Here is a 20,398-nt window from a genome sequence, read left to right as displayed (position 1 = left end):
AACAAGAGTCTGTAAGTCCACCTGGTCGGGACACCAGCCTGACGCAGGCTACTTGCAAAGGTTTCGAATTCAGAAAATACCGACACTATCAGTACTCATTAAATTTCTTGTTGACCTTGGTAAATCATGTTGAGTATGAAAAGCTCACTTACTCATATATGAATGTTTCCTCCCAAAATTTTGAGCACTCAGGTGGACAAACACCCAATTTCTTATTCATGAAGGCAAATCCACTACTTTGACAATACATGCCATGTTGCACATTTGAGAAATGCAATCCTCTTTGCACACTGTTAGTAACTCAGCATGCAGGTACTTGCGAGTATAACGGTGATTGCACGTTTTTACACAAGGAAATCTTTAGGAAAACATGCCATAAGTGTTGTGTCCAGGAACACAGGTAGGTAGCATGAGCAGGATTGTAATCACAGGTCTACAGTTAGCAGGCCAGGTCCTTATCCGCTAAACTACCTGCTGTACAGAATCTCTTGTAACGAGTGCTAAATTGTGTGGGCTTTCCTAACTTTTGTGCATTGGGTTGGATAATGTGTGGGTGATTTACTAAGAATAATTGTACACATGACAGTAGTGGGTGCTAACACGGTGTAGACAAATAGTATATAAAAGAGGCTTTTTGTGTGTATTAATGATCGTAAGTACAAAATGAAATCCAATCAGTGATTTGCACGTGTGCACATTGTGCTCACTTAGGCAAAAACTCTGCCAAATAACTAAGCATGTTTATGGGCTGGTAATTAAAAAAAAATTAAACTATTTCAGATGTTTAGCTATTCTTCCATAGATGGCACTGAAGCAAACTGGTGAGTAAGTATGCTCCGTTGTGCCACTGAATGATTCAGAGAACTGGGCGCAAAGAGAACTGCTTTTCTGTGCATTTGACACACAGAGAATGGACGGCATCAAGCCACATGCACTCCAAGATGTGCATGTGTGTGTGTGTGTTGTGGACAAAGTGGGGCACTGGGTGAGGACAAACGTAACTAACAGCAATTTGCTTGCAGGATTCTTTTTGCTCTGTGCACCACAAAAGTATAATGTGGTTCACATTGAAGAAATCCATTTTTAGACCAGTTTTCATGACATTTCTTGCAGCCTTCACTTGAACGTGACTTTAAAGTACATCAATGTACTTTTTCTCCACTGTACAATGTACAGTGAAGGAAAAGCACAGAACTGTGGTCCACCTGTTCAGCACAGAGACATTTCTTCTTAACAAAACAAGCACAATGGAAACCAATAACTCTTTAAATATCCCAGAGAAGGAGACGGGATCTCAGCTGCTGACAGACCAGACTGTCAAGCACAATAAGTTAAAACACAGGTTTTAAATATGAAATGTACAGGTGCAATCAGAACCTGCAAAATTTACTTTTGATCTCAATCCACCTCATTCATGTGCTAAATTCATCTATTTTGCATGTTCACATCACACACTTTTGTGCACTTATGTAAACACACCCCAAGTTGAATTGATGGGAAACATGTCAAATTGAGAATACATGCCATTTTGCACAATCCTCAGTGTGCACTGTTAATAGGTCAGCATGCACATTAATGCGCAGGTGCTATGGAGTTTGTACATAGTTTTACACATGCAAACCTTTAATAAACCAGGCTCATGGAGTTTTAAAAGTAAATGGTCACCATACCTTGATATAAGCTCATGAAAATACATACAGATGTACTGTGCAGCACAATTTATTAAATATGCTTCAGAAACATGTGCTGATGTTGTGGTCTGACACATCCACCGTTTTAAAGAACTGCCTTGGGCCTCAACTGGCAACCACCCAGGCTGACAGGCAGTTCATCTCAGTCTCCCACAGGTAACCATCTATCTACCACAGACAGGTATTGTGCGGACATTCCCTATGGCCCCTGCCAGTTACTGCAGTCCTCAGCACTAAGGAACTGATAGTTACAGGCATAAGAGCTCATTCATCTTAGCTAAAACTTTTTCACTCAATGCGTCCAAACTGCACATATGCCATTTTTTGTAACATTTTATCACACTTTCTCATTCAGTTGAATGGGAAAGTATGTCCAAACCTTTGACTGGTACTGTACATGTTAGTCCAGCCTCAGTTGATGTCCCCAATCCAAAAATGAGATAATCAGGCCCAATTGTCTCTAACAGTGGTCTAAAGTTGTGTGTCATAGTGTTACACATGATCATACACCAGGTTACTGACAATTACAAGTGGCATTGAGTGCAGCTCCCTGGTAGGGAGACTTCTGGGCATCCCAACAGGAATCCTGCATATAGTCCATGTGCAAATTTCTGTGATTACACAACAACACATTACTACAAAGCTAAAATGTTAAGATTTGAACCATTTCTTCTGCTGAAGAGTGCACCATGCCTTTTTTGAGATATATATATATATATATATATATATATATATATATATATATATGGTGAGGAAAATAAGTATTTGAACACCCTGTTGTGTGGGCCGCTGAAGAGGAGGTACTGCTGGCCCACCACCACAAGATGGCGCCCTGCTTGAAGTGCGGGCTTCAAGCACGAGAGGGCGTCGGAGCAACCAGGAGTGACAGCTGTCATTCATCATCCGTACCAGCTGTCACTCATCCACTACTCATCACCACCACCATAAAGGCCGGACTGCAACTCCACCTCCCCGCCAAGAAATCAGCTACCATTCAGGTAACTTTCTCTGCTGACTCAAATCATTGAGTGATAACCTGAACTTCTTTTGCAGCCGTTATCCTGTGGTGTTCTGCCTTATCTGTGGGATTGGCGTTTGGTGTGATCAGCGACGGCTTCGCCTCACACCCCAAACCAAGATAAGTGGTTAAACAGGAGCTGCACGAGTGTGTGATTGGAGGTGGAGGTTCTCACTCCTTTACTGAACACTGACTGTGGGATTACTGAGTGTGCGAACTCACACTCATCAGGACTGTCTCTGTTTTCTGCCAGCAGTACCGGGTCTGACTGCTGAAGACAGCGGCCACCTGGGGCGCAGGGCTTGGCGGCTCCAGTGTTCTTCAGCTCCGTTGGTGGTGAAAGCTGTGTGGGGATCCAGCTCTTCTCTCGCCAGGCGTCTTCTATCGTCGAGCCTGCCCACACGTCACCTGGTGTATGATTGACAGTCCACCATATTGTTATTGTCTGTACGTCGTTGTGCGATTCACAACATTAAATTGTTACTTTTGGCTTATCCATTGTCCGTTCATTACCGCCCCCTGTTGTGGGTCCGTGTCACGTCACTTTCACAAATCACCCTGCGATTTTGCAAATTCTCCCACTTAGAAATCATGGAGGGGTCTGAAATTTTCATCTTAGGTGCATGTCCACTGTGAGAGACAAACTAAAAAAAACAAAAATCCGGAAATCACAATGTATGATTTTTTTTAATAATTTATGTGTATGTTACTGCTGCAAATAAGTATTTGAACACCTACCAACCAGCAAGAATTCTGGCTCACACAGACCTGTTCATTTTTCTTTAAGAAGCCCTCTTATTCTGCACTCTTTACCTGTATTAATTGCACCGGTTTGAACTTGTTACCTGTATAAAAGACACCTGTTCACACACTCAATCAATCACACTCCAACCTGTACACCATAGCCAAGACCAAAGAGCTGTCTAAGGACACCAGGGACAAAACTGTAGACCTGCACAAGGCTGGGATGGACTACAGGACAACAGGCAAGCAGCTTGGTAGAAGACAACTGTTATGATTATTTACTAGAAAGTGGAAGAAACACAAGATGACTGTCAATCTCCCTCTGTCTGGGATTCCATGCAAGATCTCACTTTGTGGGGTAAGGATGATTCTGAGAAAGCTCAGAACTACACAGGACGACCTGGTCAGTGACCTGAAGAGAACTGGGACCACAGTCACAAAGATTACATAAGTAACACATGATGCTGTCATGGTTTAAAATCCTGCAGGGCAGCAAAGTCCCCCTGCTCTAGCCAGCACATGTCCAGGCCCATTTGAAGTTCACCAGTGACCATGTGGATGATCCAGAGGAGGCATGGGAGAAGGTCATGTGGTCAGATGAGACCAGAATAGAGCTTTTTGGAATCAACTCCACTTACCATGTTTAGAGGATGAGAACAACCCCAAGAAAACCATCCCAACCGTGAAGCATGAGGGTGGAAACATCATACTCTGGGGTGCTGTTCTGCAAAGGGGACAGGACGACCGCACCGTATTGAAGGGAGGATGGATGGGGCCATGTATTGCGAGATTTTGGCAAACAACCTCCTTCCCTCAGTAAGAGCATTGAAGATGGGTCATGGCTGGGTCTTCCAGCATGACAATGACCCAAACACACAGCCAGGGCAACTAAGGAGGGGCTCCGTAAGAAGCATTTCAAGGTCCTGGAGTGGCCTGGCCAGTCTCCAGCCCTGAACTCAATAGAAAATCTTTGGAGGGAGATGAAACTCCAAACCTGAAAGATCTAGAGAAGATCTGTATGGAGGAGTAGACCAAAATCCCTGCTGCAGTGTGTGAAAACGTGGTCAAGAACTACAGGAAATATTTGACCTCTGTAATTGCAAACAAATGTTACTGCACCGAATATTAACATTGATTTTCACAGGTGTTCAAATATTTATTTGCAGCAGTAACATACAAATAAATTATTAAAAAGTCATACATTGTGATTTCTGTTTTTTTTTTTTTTTTAGATTATGTCTCTCACAGTGGACATGCAAGATGAAAATTTCAGACCCCTCCATGATTTCTAAGTGGGAGAACTTGCAAAATCACAGGGTGTTCAAATACCTATTTTCCTCACTATATATATATATATATATATATATATATATATATACGAGGTCTGTGAGAAAAGTATCAGACCTTTTTATTTTTTTCAAAAGCCATATGGATTTGAATCACGTGTGATTGCATCAGACAAGCTTGAACCTTCGTGCGCATGCGTGAGTTTTTTCACGCCTGTCGGTTGCGTCATTCGCCTGTGAGCAGGCTTTGTGTGAGCAGTGGTCCACCCCTCTCGTCGGATTTTTATTGCGAATAAATGTCTGAACGATTTGGAGCTTTGCTGCATCAATTTTTTTTTCCAGAAACTGTGAGAGACCTCCAGGAGGACACCGTTCGGAAAATTAATATGGCTTTCAGGGACGATTTTATGGGGATTATACAGATTAAGGAATGTTACTGCCGCTTTAAGGCTTCATCACGGCATTGCTTTGCGCCATGCAGCTCCACCGCTCCTTTTTCCATGACAAAAACTCCTGTAACAGTGGAATGTGCCGTTCATTTCTAAACTGGATGCTGTCTTGATCTGGTATGTCATCTGACTAGCACAGGAATTGTGAAAAGACGTGGACATCAGCACTTTTTCAGCGCATTAAGACAGACGTGCGGAGGAGTTCCGCGCGTCGTGGTGGTGCCGCATGGCGCAAAGCAACGCCGTGATGAAGCCTTCCAGGACATGTTCCGGCATGTCCAGCTCATGCACAATCACAATCGGATAATCACACGACTGAAAAGCAACCGGAATCCATCTTAAAGCCATCTCAAAGCCGTCCTGTGAGACCAACACGGAGGTGGTTTTGTGCCTCGTAATGAACGGCTCCATGGCGCGTCCCTCCGTTTTTCTTTCCATGAAAAAAAACTCCTGTAACAGTGGAATGTGCCAAAAAAGTGTTGATGTCCACGCCTTCTGCCTTTTTGTGAAAGTCAGACGAGGTCCCGGATCAACAAAGCCTTCACGTTGGAAATGATCTGGTTGTTTGAGCATGTCGATCAGCGCTGGTAGCGCGCCGTGTTCTCAGCAGTTGTGGGCCGTCCTTAAAGCGGCAGTAACACTCCTTAATCTGTATAATCCCCATAAAATCGCCCCTGAAAGCCATTATAATTTTCCGAACGTGTCCACCTGGAGGTCTCTCACAGTTTCTGGAAAAAAAATTGATGCAGCAAAGCTCCAAATCGTTCAGACATTTATTCGCAATAAAAATCCGACGAGAGGGGTGGACCAGTGCTCACACAAAGCCTGCTCACAGGCGAATGACGCAACCGACAGGCGTGAAAAACTCACGCATGTGCACGAAGGTTCAAGCTTGGGTGATGCAATCGCACGATTCAAATCCATATGGTTTTTGAAAAAAATAAAAAGGTCCGCTACTTTTCTCACAGACCTCATATGTATGTATATATATATATATATATATATATATATATATATATATATGCACACAGACTGACCACTGCACTCTGCTCATTAAAATCAACCTGCTCCAAAACAGAAAACAATCTGCATTGTATTTTAATTTTAGCCTTTAATTGTAATGTGACATTAATTGTGAAAAGGCAAGCCTGTGCAATAATCATCTTCTTTAATTAATATCATGATTTGCCAAATCAGCCAAGATTGATTATCCTGGCAAAAGTGAAGAGCTCACAAATATAGATTTCTAACAAATTTGTAAAGACATTTTGAGAGAAATAAATCTTTGAGTGTATATAAGAAATCTTCAGTCTTTTACTTCAGTGAAAAATGTGAACAAATGAAGAAGAATGTCCATGAGTGGATCTGAAGTTCCACTCATGGACATTTGGCATCTTTGGGGAGCTACATACATACTGAATGCTGAAAAAAATATTTTAATTCAACTTCTGTTTCAGCACTTTTGAAACATATTATTTTAAATACGATGTGCTGTGTGCACTCATCAAGCAGGACGTGATCATTAAACTTTTAAAGGCAAGATGTGAGGGACACAGTTTTCCTGGTAATAAGCCATCATCACTTGTCATGGAGTTTTCCCTTGAAGGTTGCTTTAGGGAAGTTTTTTTTTTTTTTTTTTTTCCACATTACATCTGTGACCTAGTTAAATGCATCAGGATACTTGTCTGCTGTGAAGGATGGCCATCTTAGTATTAATGTGTGATACAAAATTTCAACTTGTAACATCATTTCAAGGCATTTATTTAACATTATAATAAAAAGAGAAACCAGCAGAGGAAAAGACTTGTATGTTGTACTAACGTTGTGAAATGACAATTGGCACAGGTGATAAATAAGGTGATATGATGCACCGGAGATTGCAGTGTTATTGCCTGTAGCTTTGCAGAAGATCACCCAAAGTAAATGAAAAGTGACACACAATAATGTAAAATACAGCAGGAATAGGGACACTGATGTCCGACTCTCATCAGCCTATGATTGAAGATAAAAAGCTGATAGCTAGTGTAATTTCTGCATATTTTGTGAGTCACGTTGTATCAAAAGTCAAATATACAGTCAGGTCCACTAATATTGAGACAATGACACCATTTATTTATTTATTTATTTATTTTTCATTTTTCCTCTGTTCATGACCACAGTGGAGTTGAAATGAAAAAAATCAAGAATCAAGATGTGTTTGTGGTCGAGGTTATCAGCTTCAAATCAATGGGTAGAACAAAATATTACATTAACTATTTCGGAAGTAAAGCCATTTACGTACATAAAAACAGTCTCTTCAATTTCAGCAGCCATAAGTAAATGGACAAACTAAATATGAGGATTATTTTTAATGCAAATAATCACTTTATAACTAGTTTTCTTCAAACAAGAAAGACACCCTTAACAAATCACAGTTATAGGCTTCTTGACTGTACATTGCACAACTTTTGTCTGTTGCGTCAGCAGTTATAATGCTTCATGGTGCAGTAGAGGGAAAAGGATTTTCTTAAAATGAACTATAAGTCCTATTTAGGAGCCTTTGCCTATCTCCGGATTCCGTAGCATCAAGCGGAGGAGAGTCCAGCACTCCCCCTGGATGGGATGCCAGTCCAATACAGGTTATTTCTCCAGAGCAAGGCCATCACCCATTTAGGGCTGCACTCTAAAAATGAACCGCTGTCTCAACAAGAAAAAGTGATGTAACAACTTGCATAGATTTGTTATAGTTCTTTCAAAATTCAAATTCACAACAATACACACAACACAACTTAAAAAAGCAGAACAAAATGAATTAAAAGATTTTAAAAAACACAGTAAAAGAATAAAAACATAAATAAGTAAAAAAAAAAGAATAAAAGAAGACATGCAATAACAGAAAATACTAGCAATAAAACACAGAAAAAAGATGTCTTCAGTTTAGATTTGAAAATCTCAAAATCTCCACCGAGTCTGACTGTCGTATCTGCGTGGGCAGATCATTCCACAGAGCCAGAGCACAAGAGGAAAAGGCTCTTCAACTTAACTAAAGTTATTTCAACTTAACTAGAGAAGTCTTGTGGCATTAATTCAGTTGAACGTTGAAATAAATTTAAAAAATCAATGCAAATTGTTGCATCAATTTTTCTTGTTGAGATAGCAGAGACAATGTAGATTAAGTGTCTTGTCCCACAACACAGACAGATAGCATGAGCAGGATTTAAACCCAAATCTAAATATTAGCAGACCAGCTCCTTATCCATTCATCTACCTGCTCTCCAACACATGAGTGAAATTTCAGCTTCATTTTGCCAGAATACATGTGAGAATCCAGAAGTGAGATTTGATCCACTTTCCTGAATGAAAACCTTTGTGTGTTCCACTCCTCCATGAAGCTGTGCCTGCTGATGCTACAAGCAAAAACTGGACTTTGCACAGTTTGTTCAGTCACAACCACACAGACACACCTACAAGTACTTCAGATGAGTCATCCAATCCAATCCACTTTATTTATATTGCACATTTAACAACAAAAATGTTCCAAAGTGCTGCACATACAATAGAATCACGATAGATAAAACCCCAGTAGTCAAAAATTAAAAATAAGAAAATTAACAATAAAATCATGGGTCATGAGTCATGGGCATCTTGATGGCTTCCCTCACTTGTCTCCTACCACACTATTTGCATTTCTGAATGATTGATTTAGTCTGCCCAGTTATTAAAGGATTATGAAAATAGAGGGGCAATATATAAAACTGGACAATTTATAAATGACTAATGCAATATCTTTCATAAACCCCTTAAATTAAAGATGAAACACTACCCTGCAAGCAGAGCAGGTAGCTCAGTGAATGTGGAGCTGGCCTGCCAATATGAAGATCTGGGATCATATCCCGAATGTGCTACCGGTTTGTGTTCTTGGTCAAGGCACTTAATGTACATTGTCTCAGCCCACCCAGCTGTAAAATGGCTCATAAGGAACCTGCGAGGATGGATGACATCCTGCCAGGTGGGAGCCGTGGACTCTCACCTGCTTTACGCCACAGAAACTAGAGATGAGCACCGACCCACTGGGCCTCATATCCAACACCACAACATCTGGATTGTTGCATTTCAACTCCATTGTGATGGTGTGCAGAGACAAAATTACAAAAATTGTATCACTGTCCAAATACTTATGGAACTGACTGTAGAAGAACATCACAAAGGCTTCGGTGTCTGCACACCTCAGTGAGCATCTTAAATGCATTAAAAATCACGAAAACCTGATAAATATTCATAAATAAATTAAATGTGCGATGAATATGAAAACTGGGTTCTATTTAGGTGTGATTATTTATTTATTTATTTATTTTGGGGGGGTATATAAGTTGCCCCGGAGTATAAGTCGCACGACTTCAAAACCTGTTTTAAGAAAGAAAGATGTGACAAACTATGAGTAATTGTGTTTTACAATAATTTTTATATTGCATGATCATTTGCAACTCTGTGTGGTATTCAACTGGCTAGCACACTGACAAAGAAATTATTATTAATAACAAAAGTTATAGCTCACATATTCACTTTTGTTGCAACTGATATTGTGTTGACATGGCAATAAAAAAGGGGGGAGAGGGGCATCAAAAGCTATTTTTATTATACTTAACTCTGGTGTGCCTAAAACATTTGCTCAAAACAGTATATAATTTAAAAACTGTCAGGGAAAACCGGGGCATGGTGAATCACAGGGCACAGTGAATCAGTAGCTATATCTGTAAAACTACATATATATTTGCAGCAGTTATGCCATATTTTTATGCATAAAGACACCCCTCTTATAAATGAGTGTTTTGTTTTTGGACACATTAAGGGTAAAACTAAGTGGCAAGTGAAGTCAGTGTTTTTCCTATCAAAAGTAAATTTTGTGGATGTGAGTGTCTTTGTATTTATTTCTCACAACAGAGGAAAGGTGGCCCAAAAAATTGCTATTAGTTAGAAGACTACCCCGTCCAACTGATGAGCATGTGTTATGTCTTCTCCAGACTATCAGCTATTTGACAATATGACTCATGTGTGTCACATGCACCCAGGGCACAGTGAATCGGGCCACAGTCAATCAGTCTAGAAAGTGATTTACTAAGCCCCAGTATCAAATGGATGACAAATATTACTTGTTGAAGCTTATACATTTTTTTTCTATTTGTGTATATACACAACTGTTTTCATATTTGAACATAAATTATGACAGTTGTATTTATAATAGTTTCTAAAGGATTTATATCACTATATAAGACACTCACATTACATAGCTGGTTTTCTGGATTATAGTTTATATATGCATCAGCATATATTTAATAACTTTGAAGAAATAATGACATATAATCATGTGTTTTTTCATTATATTCCAAGTTGATTCACTGTGCCCTGTGAATTAATGTCTGGGGCACAGTGAATCAAAAATTTTAAATTCAATTTTAAACACCTGTAAGTTACACTTGGGGAGAAATAAATAACACAGCCTTATAAACAATAATTTGCTGTATTAAATCCACAATAGAATGACCTTAACCTATGCATAATGTATTTATGCTGCCACAAAACAACATTTCTTATCCACTGTGCCCTGGCTTCCCTACTGTAATTTGGTGTAAAAACTGTCATGTATAATCTACATATACAGTAGTGTTCAGAATAATAGTAGTGCTATGTGACTAAAAAGATGAATCCAGGTTTTGAGTATATTTCTTATTGTCACATGGGAAACAAGGTACCAGTAGATTCAGTAGATTCTCACAAATCCAACAAGACCAAGCATTCATGATATGCACACTCTTAAGGCTATGAAATTGGGCTATTAGTAAAAAAAAAAAAAGTAGAAAAGGGGGTGTTCACAATAATAGTAGCATCTGCTGTTGATGCTACAAACTCAAAAATATTATGTTCAAACTGCTTTTTTAGCAATCCTGTGAATCACTAAACTAGTATTTAGTTGTATAACCACAGTTTTTCATGATTTCTTCACATCTGCGAGGCATGGAGTCAACCAACTTGTGATACCTTTCAGCTGTGATTCCACTCCAAGAATAACAACATCCCACAATTCATTCACATTTCTTGGTTTTGCTTCAGAAACAGGTTTTTTGATGTCACCCCACAAGTTCTCAATTGGATTTAGGTCCGGGGATTGGGCAGGCCACTCCTAAACATTCATTTTGTTGGTTTGGAACCAAGATTTTGCTCGTTTACTGGTGTGCTTGGGGTCATTGTTTTGTTGAAACATCCATTTCAAGGGCATGTGCTCTTCAGCATAAGGCAACATGACCTCTTCAAGTATTTTGACATATCCAAACTGATCCATGATACCTGGCATGCGATACATAGGCCCAACACCATAGTAGGAGAAACATGCCCATATCATGATGTATGCACCACCATGCTTCACTGTCTTCACTGTGAACTGTGGCTTGAATTCAGAGTTTGGGGGTCGTCTCACAAACTGTCTGCAGCCCTTGGACCCAAAAAGAACAATTTTACTCTTATCAGTCCACAAAATATTCCTCCATTTCTCTTTAGGCCAGTTGATGCCATCCCCTCATTACCCCATCCCCGTAGAGACGGTGCCTGCTCCCAGACTACCAATAACCAGCAAAAATCTATTTAAGCATAAAAATTCAAAAAGAAAAAATAATATAGCACCTTCAACTGCACCACAGACTAAAACAGTTAAATGTGGTCTATTAAACATTAGGTCTCTCTCTTCTAAGTCCCTGTTGGTAAATGATATAATAATTGATCAACATATTGATTTATTCTGCCTAACAGAAACCTGGTTACAGCAGGATGAATATGTTAGTTTAAATGAGTCAACACCCCCGAGTCACACTAACTGTCAGAATGCTCGTAGCACGGGCCGGGGCGGTGGATTAGCAGCAATCTTCCATTCCAGCTTATTAATTAATCAAAAACCCAGACAGAGCTTTAATTCATTTGAAAGCTTGTCTCTTAGTCTTGTCCATCCAAATTGGAAGTCCCAAAAACCAGTTTTATTTGTTATTATCTATCGTCCACCTGGTCGTTACTGTGAGTTTCTCTGTGAATTTTGAGACCTTTTGTCTGACTTAGTGCTTAGCTCAGATAAGATAATTATAGTGGGCGATTTTAACATCCACACAGATGCTGAGAATGACAGCCTCAACACTGCATTTAATCTATTATTAGACTCTATTGGCTTTGCTCAAAAAGTAAATGAGTCCACCCACCACTTTAATCATATCTTAGATCTTGTTCTGACTTATGGTATGGAAATAGAAGACTTAACAGTATTCCCTGAAAACTCCCTTCTGTCTGATCATTTCTTAATAACATTTACATTTACTCTGATGGACTACCCAGCAGTAGGGAATAAGTTTCATTACACTAGAAGTCTTTCAGAAAGCGCTGTAACTAGGTTTAAGGATATGATTCCTTCTTTATGTTCTCTAATGCCATATACCAACACAGTGCAGAGTAGCTACCTAAACTCTGTAAGTGAGATAGAGTATCTCGTCAATAGTTTTACATCCTCATTGAAGACAACTTTGGATGCTGTAGCTCCTCTGAAAAAGAGAGCTTTAAATCAGAAGTGTCTGACTCCGTGGTATAACTCTCAAACTCGTAGCTTAAAGCAGATAACCCGTAAGTTGGAGAGGAAATGGCGTCTCACTAATTTAGAAGATCTTCACTTAGCCTGGAAAAAGAGTCTGTTGCTCTATAAAAAAGCCCTCCGTAAAGCTAGGACATCTTTCTACTCATCACTAATTGAAGAAAATAAGAACAACCCCAGGTTTCTTTTCAGCACTGTAGCCAGGCTGACAAAGAGTCAGAGCTCTATTGAGCTGAGTATTCCATTAACTTTAACTAGTAATGACTTCATGACTTTCTTTGCTAACAAAATTTTAACTATTAGAGAAAAAATTACTCATAACCATCCCAAAGACGTATCGTTATCTTTGGCTGCTTTCAGTGATGCCGGTATTTGGTTAGACTCTTTCTCTCCGATTGTTCTGTCTGAGTTATTTTCATTAGTTACTTCATCCAAACCATCAACATGTTTATTAGACCCCATTCCTACCAGGCTGCTCAAGGAAGCCCTACCATTATTTAATGCTTCGATCTTAAATATGATCAATCTATCTTTGTTAGTTGGCTATGTACCACAGGCTTTTAAGGTGGCAGTAATTAAACCATTACTTAAAAAGCCATCACTTGACCCAGCTATCTTAGCTAATTATAGGCCAATCTCCAACCTTCCTTTTCTCTCAAAAATTCTTGAAAGGGTAGTTGTAAAACAGCTAACTGATCATCTGCAGAGGAATGGTCTATTTGAAGAGTTTCAGTCAGGTTTTAGAATTCATCATAGTACAGAAACAGCATTAGTGAAAGTTACAAATGATCTTCTTATGGCCTCGGACAGTGGACTCATCTCTGTGCTTGTTCTGTTAGACCTCAGTGCTGCTTTTGATACTGTTGACCATAAAATTTTATTACAGAGATTAGAGCATGCCATAGGTATTAAAGGCACTGCGCTGCGGTGGTTTGAATCATATTTGTCTAATAGATTACAATTTGTTCATGTAAATGGGGAATCTTCTTCACAGACTAAAGTTAATTATGGAGTTCCACAAGGTTCTGTGCTAGGACCAATTTTATTCACTTTATATATGCTTCCCTTAGGCAGTATTATTAGACGGTATTGCTTAAATTTTCATTGTTACGCAGATGATACCCAGCTTTATCTATCCATGAAGTCAGAGGACACACACCAATTAGCTAAACTGCAGGATTGTCTTACAGACATAAAGACATGGATGACCTCTAATTTCCTGCTTTTAAACTCAGATAAAACTGAAGTTATTGTACTTGGCCCCACAAATCTTAGAAACATGGTGTCTAACCAGATCCTTACTCTGGATGGCATTACCCTGACCTCTAGTAATACTGTGAGAAATCTTGGAGTCATTTTTGATCAGGATATGTCATTCAAAGCGCATATTAAACAAATATGTAGGACTGCTTTTTTGCATTTACGCAATATCTCTAAAATCAGAAAGGTCTTGTCTCAGAGTGATGCTGAAAAACTAATTCATGCATTTATTTCCTCTAGGCTGGACTATTGTAATTCATTATTATCAGGTTGTCCTAAAAGTTCCCTAAAAAGCCTTCAGTTAATTCAAAATGCTGCAGCTAGAGTAGTGACGGGGACTAGAAGGAGAGAGCATATCTCACCCATATTGGCCTCTCTTCATTGGCTTCCTGTTAATTCTAGAATAGAATTTAAAATTCTTCTTCTTACTTATAAGGTTTTGAATAATCAGGTCCCATCTTATCTTAGGGACCTCGTAGTACCATATCACCCCAATAGAGCGCTTCGCTCTCAGACTGCAGGCTTACTTGTAGTTCCTAGGGTTTGTAAGAGTAGAATGGGAGGCAGAGCCTTCAGCTTTCAGGCTCCTCTCCTGTGGAACCAGCTCCCAATTCAGATCAGGGAGACAGACACCCTCTCTACTTTTAAGATTAGGCTTAAAACTTTCCTTTTTGCTAAAGCTTATAGTTAGGGCTGGATCAGGTGACCCTGAACCATCCCTTAGTTATGCTGCTATAGACGTAGACTGCTGGGGGGTTCCCATGATGCACTGTTTCTTTCTCTTTTTGCTCTGTATGCACCACTCTGCATTTAATCATTAGTGATCGATCTCTGCTCCCCTCCACAGCATGTCTTTTTCCTGGTTCTCTCCCTCAGCCCCAACCAGTCCCAGCAGAAGACTGCCCCTCCCTGAGCCTGGTTCTGCTGGAGGTTTCTTCCTGTTAAAAGGGAGTTTTTCCTTCCCACTGTAGCCAAGTGCTTGCTCACAGGGGGTCGTTTTGACCGTTGGGGTTTTACATCATTATTGTATGGCCTTGCCTTACAATATAAAGCGCCTTGGGGCAACTGTTTGTTGTGATTTGGCGCTATATAAAAAAATTGATTGATTGATTGATTGATTGATTGATTGATGTGTTCTTTGGCAATTTGGGAATCAGGGCCATATGTAATCTCAAAAGCAAGAACATATTAATAACTACACCAAATAATTTTCAGGTTTGAAAGCACTTGATTTTAGTTAATTTATGGTAGTACTGCAAGTGCCTCTTTTACACTCATGTAGTTCCTCTAAAATGATTGGGAAGGTGCCCTTTTGCCACATTTGAGGATTCACAATAAACATCCTCAACATCCGCAAAATTGGCAGCACGGTGGCTTAGTGGTTAGCACTGTTGCCTCACAGGAAGAAGGTCATGGGATTGATTCCCACCTGTGGCCTCTCTGTGTGGCGTTTGCATGTTCTCCCTGTGTTTGCATGGGTTTCCTCCGGTGCTCCGGCTTCCTCCCACATACAAAGACATGCAAGTTAGGTGAACTGGAAACTTTATGATTGTCCAGGTCTCCCTTGTAATAGAGATTTCAATGGGACTAACCTGGTGAAATAAAAGTTAAATTTAAAATTACAGAGCCACTGGGCTGATTTGTACTCTGCGACACACCTTCTGACAGTGCATTTCAAGCAGCAGCTCATTTCCACTTAAAGCAAGAGCGATGAAAAAAACCTTATATATATACAGTAGTGTTCAGAATAATAGTAGTGCTATGTGACTAAAAAGATTAGTCCAGGTTTTGAGTATATTTATTATTGTTACATTGGAAACAAGGTACCAGTAGATTCAGTAGATTCTCACAAATCCAACAAGACCAAGCATTCATGATATGCACACTCTTAAGGCTATGAAATGGGGCTATTAGTAAAAAAAAAAGTAGAAAAGGGGGTGTTCACAATAATAGTAGCATCTGCTGTTGACGCTACAAACTCAAAACTATTATGTTCAAACTGCTTTTTTAACAATCCTGTGAATCTCTAAACTAGTATTTAGTTCTGTAACCACAGTTTTTCATGATTTCTTCACATCTGCGAGGCATTAATTTTGTTGGTTTGGAACCAAGATTTTGCTCGTTTACTAGTGTGCTTGGGGTCATTGTCTTGTTGAAACACATTTTCAAGGGCATGACCTCTTCAGCATAAGGCAACATGACCTCTTCAAGTATTCTGACATATCCAAACTGATCCATGATACCTGGTATGCGATATATAGGGCCAACACCATAGTAGGAGAAACATGCCCATATCATGATGCTTGCACCACCATGCTTCACTGTCTTCACTGTGAACTGTGGCTTGAATTCAGAGTTTGGGGGTCGTCTCACAAACTGTCTGTGGCCCTTGGACCCAAAAATAACAATTTTACTCTCATCAGTCCACAAAATATTCCTCCATTTCTCTTTAGGCCAGTTAATGTGTTCTCTGGCAAATTGTAACCTCTTCTGCACATGTCTTTATTTAACAGAGGGACTTTGCGGGGGATTCTTGCAAATAAATTAGCTTGGGTGAGCCTTTGCCATTCTGGTTATTCTTCTATCCATTTTGATGGTTTTCCATTTTCTTCCACAAGTCTCTGTTTGTTTGGTTTTTTTGTCCATTTTAAAGCATTGGAGATCATTGTAGATGAACAGCCTATAATGTTTTGCACCTGCATATAAGTTTCCCCCTCTCCAATCAACTTTTTAATCAAACTACGCTGTTCTTCTGAACAATGTCTTGAACGTCCCATTTTCCTCAGGCTTTCAAAGAGAAAAGCATGTTCAACAGGTGCTGGCTTCATCCTTAAATAGGGGACACCTGATTCACACCTGTTTGTTCCACAAAATTGATGAACTCACTGACTGAATGCCACACTACTATTATTGTGAACACCCCCTTTTCTACTTTTTTTTTTTACTAATAGCCCAATTTCATAGCCTTAAGAGTGTGCATATCATGAATGCTTGGTCTTTTTGGATTTGTGAGAATCTACTGAATCCACTGGTACCTTATTTCCCATGTAACAATACGAAATATACTCAAAACCTGGATTAATCTTTTTAGTCACATAGCACTACTATTATTCTGAACACTACTGTACAAACAGACTGCAAAAAAAAAAAAAAAATCATTTTTTATCCTGTTTAAAAAAAATATTTGAATTTGAAATGTTGGTCTGGCTATGCAACAACAAGACACTGTTGTATCACAAAAATCCGAGCGCAAGAGCAGAGATCGGTTTTAACAGTGCACAGAAACTGTTTGAGCTTTGAGGAGGGTGAGGTTAAGTAGGAGCACATGAAATATGTGCAAGCAGCGGTATATCTGTGTGCAGATGTACAGTTTTGAACAAGAACAGAGCAAATCTGTGAGTGAGCAGAGACTGAGTGCACGAGTAGAGCTGTGAGAGAGACCGTGCAACATCTGAAAAGGAAAAAGAGAAAGTTTGTTCTACCACTGAAAAAAAGCATACTCTGAATAAAGACAGATGTGCAATGTATACCCCAGTGAAACTTCTATATTAAAAATTCACATTTGTTCTTAATAATTGTAATTATGACTGTTTATATAAAACTTTCCCAACAATCAAAGTATAAATAAATAAACTCCAATAACAAAAGAATAAATGCCAATAATAAAAAATACACTACAACAATGCACAAAAATCCCAAATTAAAGAGATCATAACACAGAAAAAGGTGTGATTTACTGTGTAGTCTGGTGTGACTTATAGCCAGGAAAATATGGTTATCTTAAACCATACGGCCACCAAACACCAAAATGGTGTTGGCTCAGCTCCACCTGCAGCCATGAATCACGTCCACGTCTGCGCATATACGTAGAATTTGTGCATGTTTGGAGTATATGAAGCTCTTCAATTTGCCTATTTGGGAGTTGAGTAAAACTGGCACCTGGAACATGCTGAGAAAAGGTTCTGAAACTGATCATGCAAAACAATTTAACAACTAATAATTTTACACAAGAAGCTGTGAAGGTAAAATGATCCTGTGAAATCTCTACAGCCTGAGAGTGCTGTATTGTTACCAGCACCGCCACAGCAAACTGTGTGTGTGTGTGTGTGTGTGTTTCATGTTCAAATAGAATTTTGAGTGCAATAAAAGTTCCGATATGGAAAACGAAAGTGTTTTATAATAATACCAGCCAGGATGCAAAGAAGTGCTGTTGGCATATAACCACTTGCAGACATGTCTACGTACACCTCTCCCCAAAACAACAACAAAAATGAATAAATAAATAACTGGAATTCAATCCTGCACATGTTATCCTTATCACACAATCTGTGTATTATAATCTCAGCTTCATTTCTACAACCCCTGGCAATAATTACGGAATCACTGGCCTCGGAGGACGTTCATTCAGTTGTTTAATTTTGTAGAAAAAAAAGCAGATCACAGACATGACACAAAACTAAAGTCATTTCAAATGGCAACTTTCTGGCTTTAAAAAACACTATAAGAAATCAAGAAAAAAAGATTGTGGCAGTCAGTAACGGTTACTTTTTTAGACCAAGCAGAGGGAAAAAAATATGGACTCACTCAATTCTGAGGAATAAATTATGGAATCACCCTGTAAATTTCCATCCCCAAAACTAACACCTGCATCAAATCAGATCTGCTCGTTGACATTAACCCTATGTCATGAAAGTGACCCTATGTGTCTTTTTGCAAGGAATGTTTTCACAGTTTTTGCTCTATGGCAAGATGCATTATCTTCTTGAAAAATGATTTCATCATCCTTAAACATCAGAAAAGTGTCCAAAATATCAACGTAAACTTGTGCATTTATTGATGATGTAATGACAGCCATCTCCCCAGTGCCTTTACATGACATGCAGCTCCATATCATCAATGACTGTGGAAATTTACATGTTGTCTTCAGGCAGTCATCTTTATAAATCTCATTGGAATGGCACCAAACAAAAGTTCCAGCATCATCACCTTGCCCAATGCAGATTCGAGATTCATCACTGAATATGACTTTCATCCAGTCGTCCACAGTCCACGATTGCTTTTCTTTAGCCCATTGTAACCTTGTTTTTTTCTGTTTAGGTGTTAATGATGGCTTTCGTTTAGCTTTTCTGTATGTAAATCCCATTTCCTTTAGGCGGATTCTTACAGTTCGGTCACAGACGTTGACTCCAGTTTCCTCCCATTCGTTCCTCATTTGTTTTGTTGTGCATTTTCGATTTTTGAGACATATTGCTTTAAGTTTTCTGTCTTGACGCTTTGATGTCTTCCTTGGTCTACCAGTATGTTTGCCTTTAACAACCTTCCCATGTTGTTTGTATTTGGTCCAGAGTTTAGACACAGCTGACTGTGAACAACCAACATCTTTTGCAACATTGCGTGATGATTTACCCTCTTTTAAGAGTTTGATAATCCTCTCCTTTGTTTCAACTGACATCTCTCGTGTTAGAGCCATGATTCATGTCAGTCCACTTGGTGCAACAGCTCTCCAAGGTGTGATCACTCCTTTTTAGATGCAGACTAACAAGCAGATGTGATTTGATGCAGGTGTTAGTTTTGGGGATGAAAATTTACAGGGTGATTCCATAATTTATTCCTCAGAATTGAGTGAGTCCATATTTTTTTCCTCTGCTTGGTCTAAAAAAGTAACCGTTACTGACTGTCACAATCTTTTTTTCTTGATTTCTTATAGTGTTTCGTAAAGCCAGAAGTTGCCATTTGAAAAGACTTTAGTTTTGTGTCATGTCTGTCATCTGCTTTTTTCTACAAAATTAAACAACTGAATGAACATCCTCCGAGGCCGGTGATTCCATAATTTTTGCCAGGGGTTGTATATGTGGGTCAGGGTGTGCTGGATGTGGTGTGCTTGAGGCCTGTCTGGTACCCCCTTTGGGTTGCCTCCATGATGACTTGGGGGGTGTTGCATGCATGGCATTGACAGGTAGGGGGAGACCTTTAGTTACCCTGGTACATGGGGTGGTGGTGTGTTGGGATATTGCTAAATCTTGCTCCAGTGGGTGGTCCCAGGTTAACTTGCTCTCTCTGTCGGGGGTGTGGATTCTACATGGCTGGTTCTCGCCTCTGGATGGTACGAGGTAATGGTCTTGTCGCATTGCTTGCCATGGCTGTGGGGCCCAGCGTGACCACGGGGCTGCATCTCAGTTTGGGGGCACTGATACAACTCCTCACTACATACATAACTGTAACTGTGTCAATTTTATTTATATAGCACCAAATCACAACAAACAGTTGCCCCAAGGTGCCTTATATTGTAAGGCAAAGCCATACAATAATTACGGAAAAACCCCAACGGTCAAAATGACCCCCTGTGAACA

The 20,398-nt window shown here is 39.5% G+C and overlaps 1 protein-coding gene and 1 long non-coding RNA gene across 2 annotated transcripts in view; both read right to left on the bottom strand.

Annotated features, from left to right (window-relative positions):
* The window catches only part of asic2 (acid-sensing (proton-gated) ion channel 2), a 1,153,097-nt gene that overhangs the window by 1,039,669 nt on the left and 93,030 nt on the right, over nt 1–20,398 (bottom strand). The gene's annotated exons all lie outside the window — the stretch shown is intronic.
* Nucleotides 240–18,883, bottom strand: LOC117527342. The gene is made up of 3 exons (XR_004565502.1): nt 18,871–18,883; nt 16,426–16,428; nt 240–315 (listed from the first exon to the last, which is right to left on the bottom strand). It is a non-coding gene; the product is annotated as an uncharacterized LOC117527342 (long non-coding RNA).

This window comes from Thalassophryne amazonica, chromosome 16 (assembly GCF_902500255.1).
Source record: "Thalassophryne amazonica chromosome 16, fThaAma1.1, whole genome shotgun sequence".
NCBI classification, from domain to species: Eukaryota; Metazoa; Chordata; class Actinopteri; order Batrachoidiformes; family Batrachoididae; genus Thalassophryne; species Thalassophryne amazonica.
The sequence above is the reverse complement of the archived record's forward strand: the minus strand, read 5'-3'. Positions and strand labels throughout refer to the sequence as shown.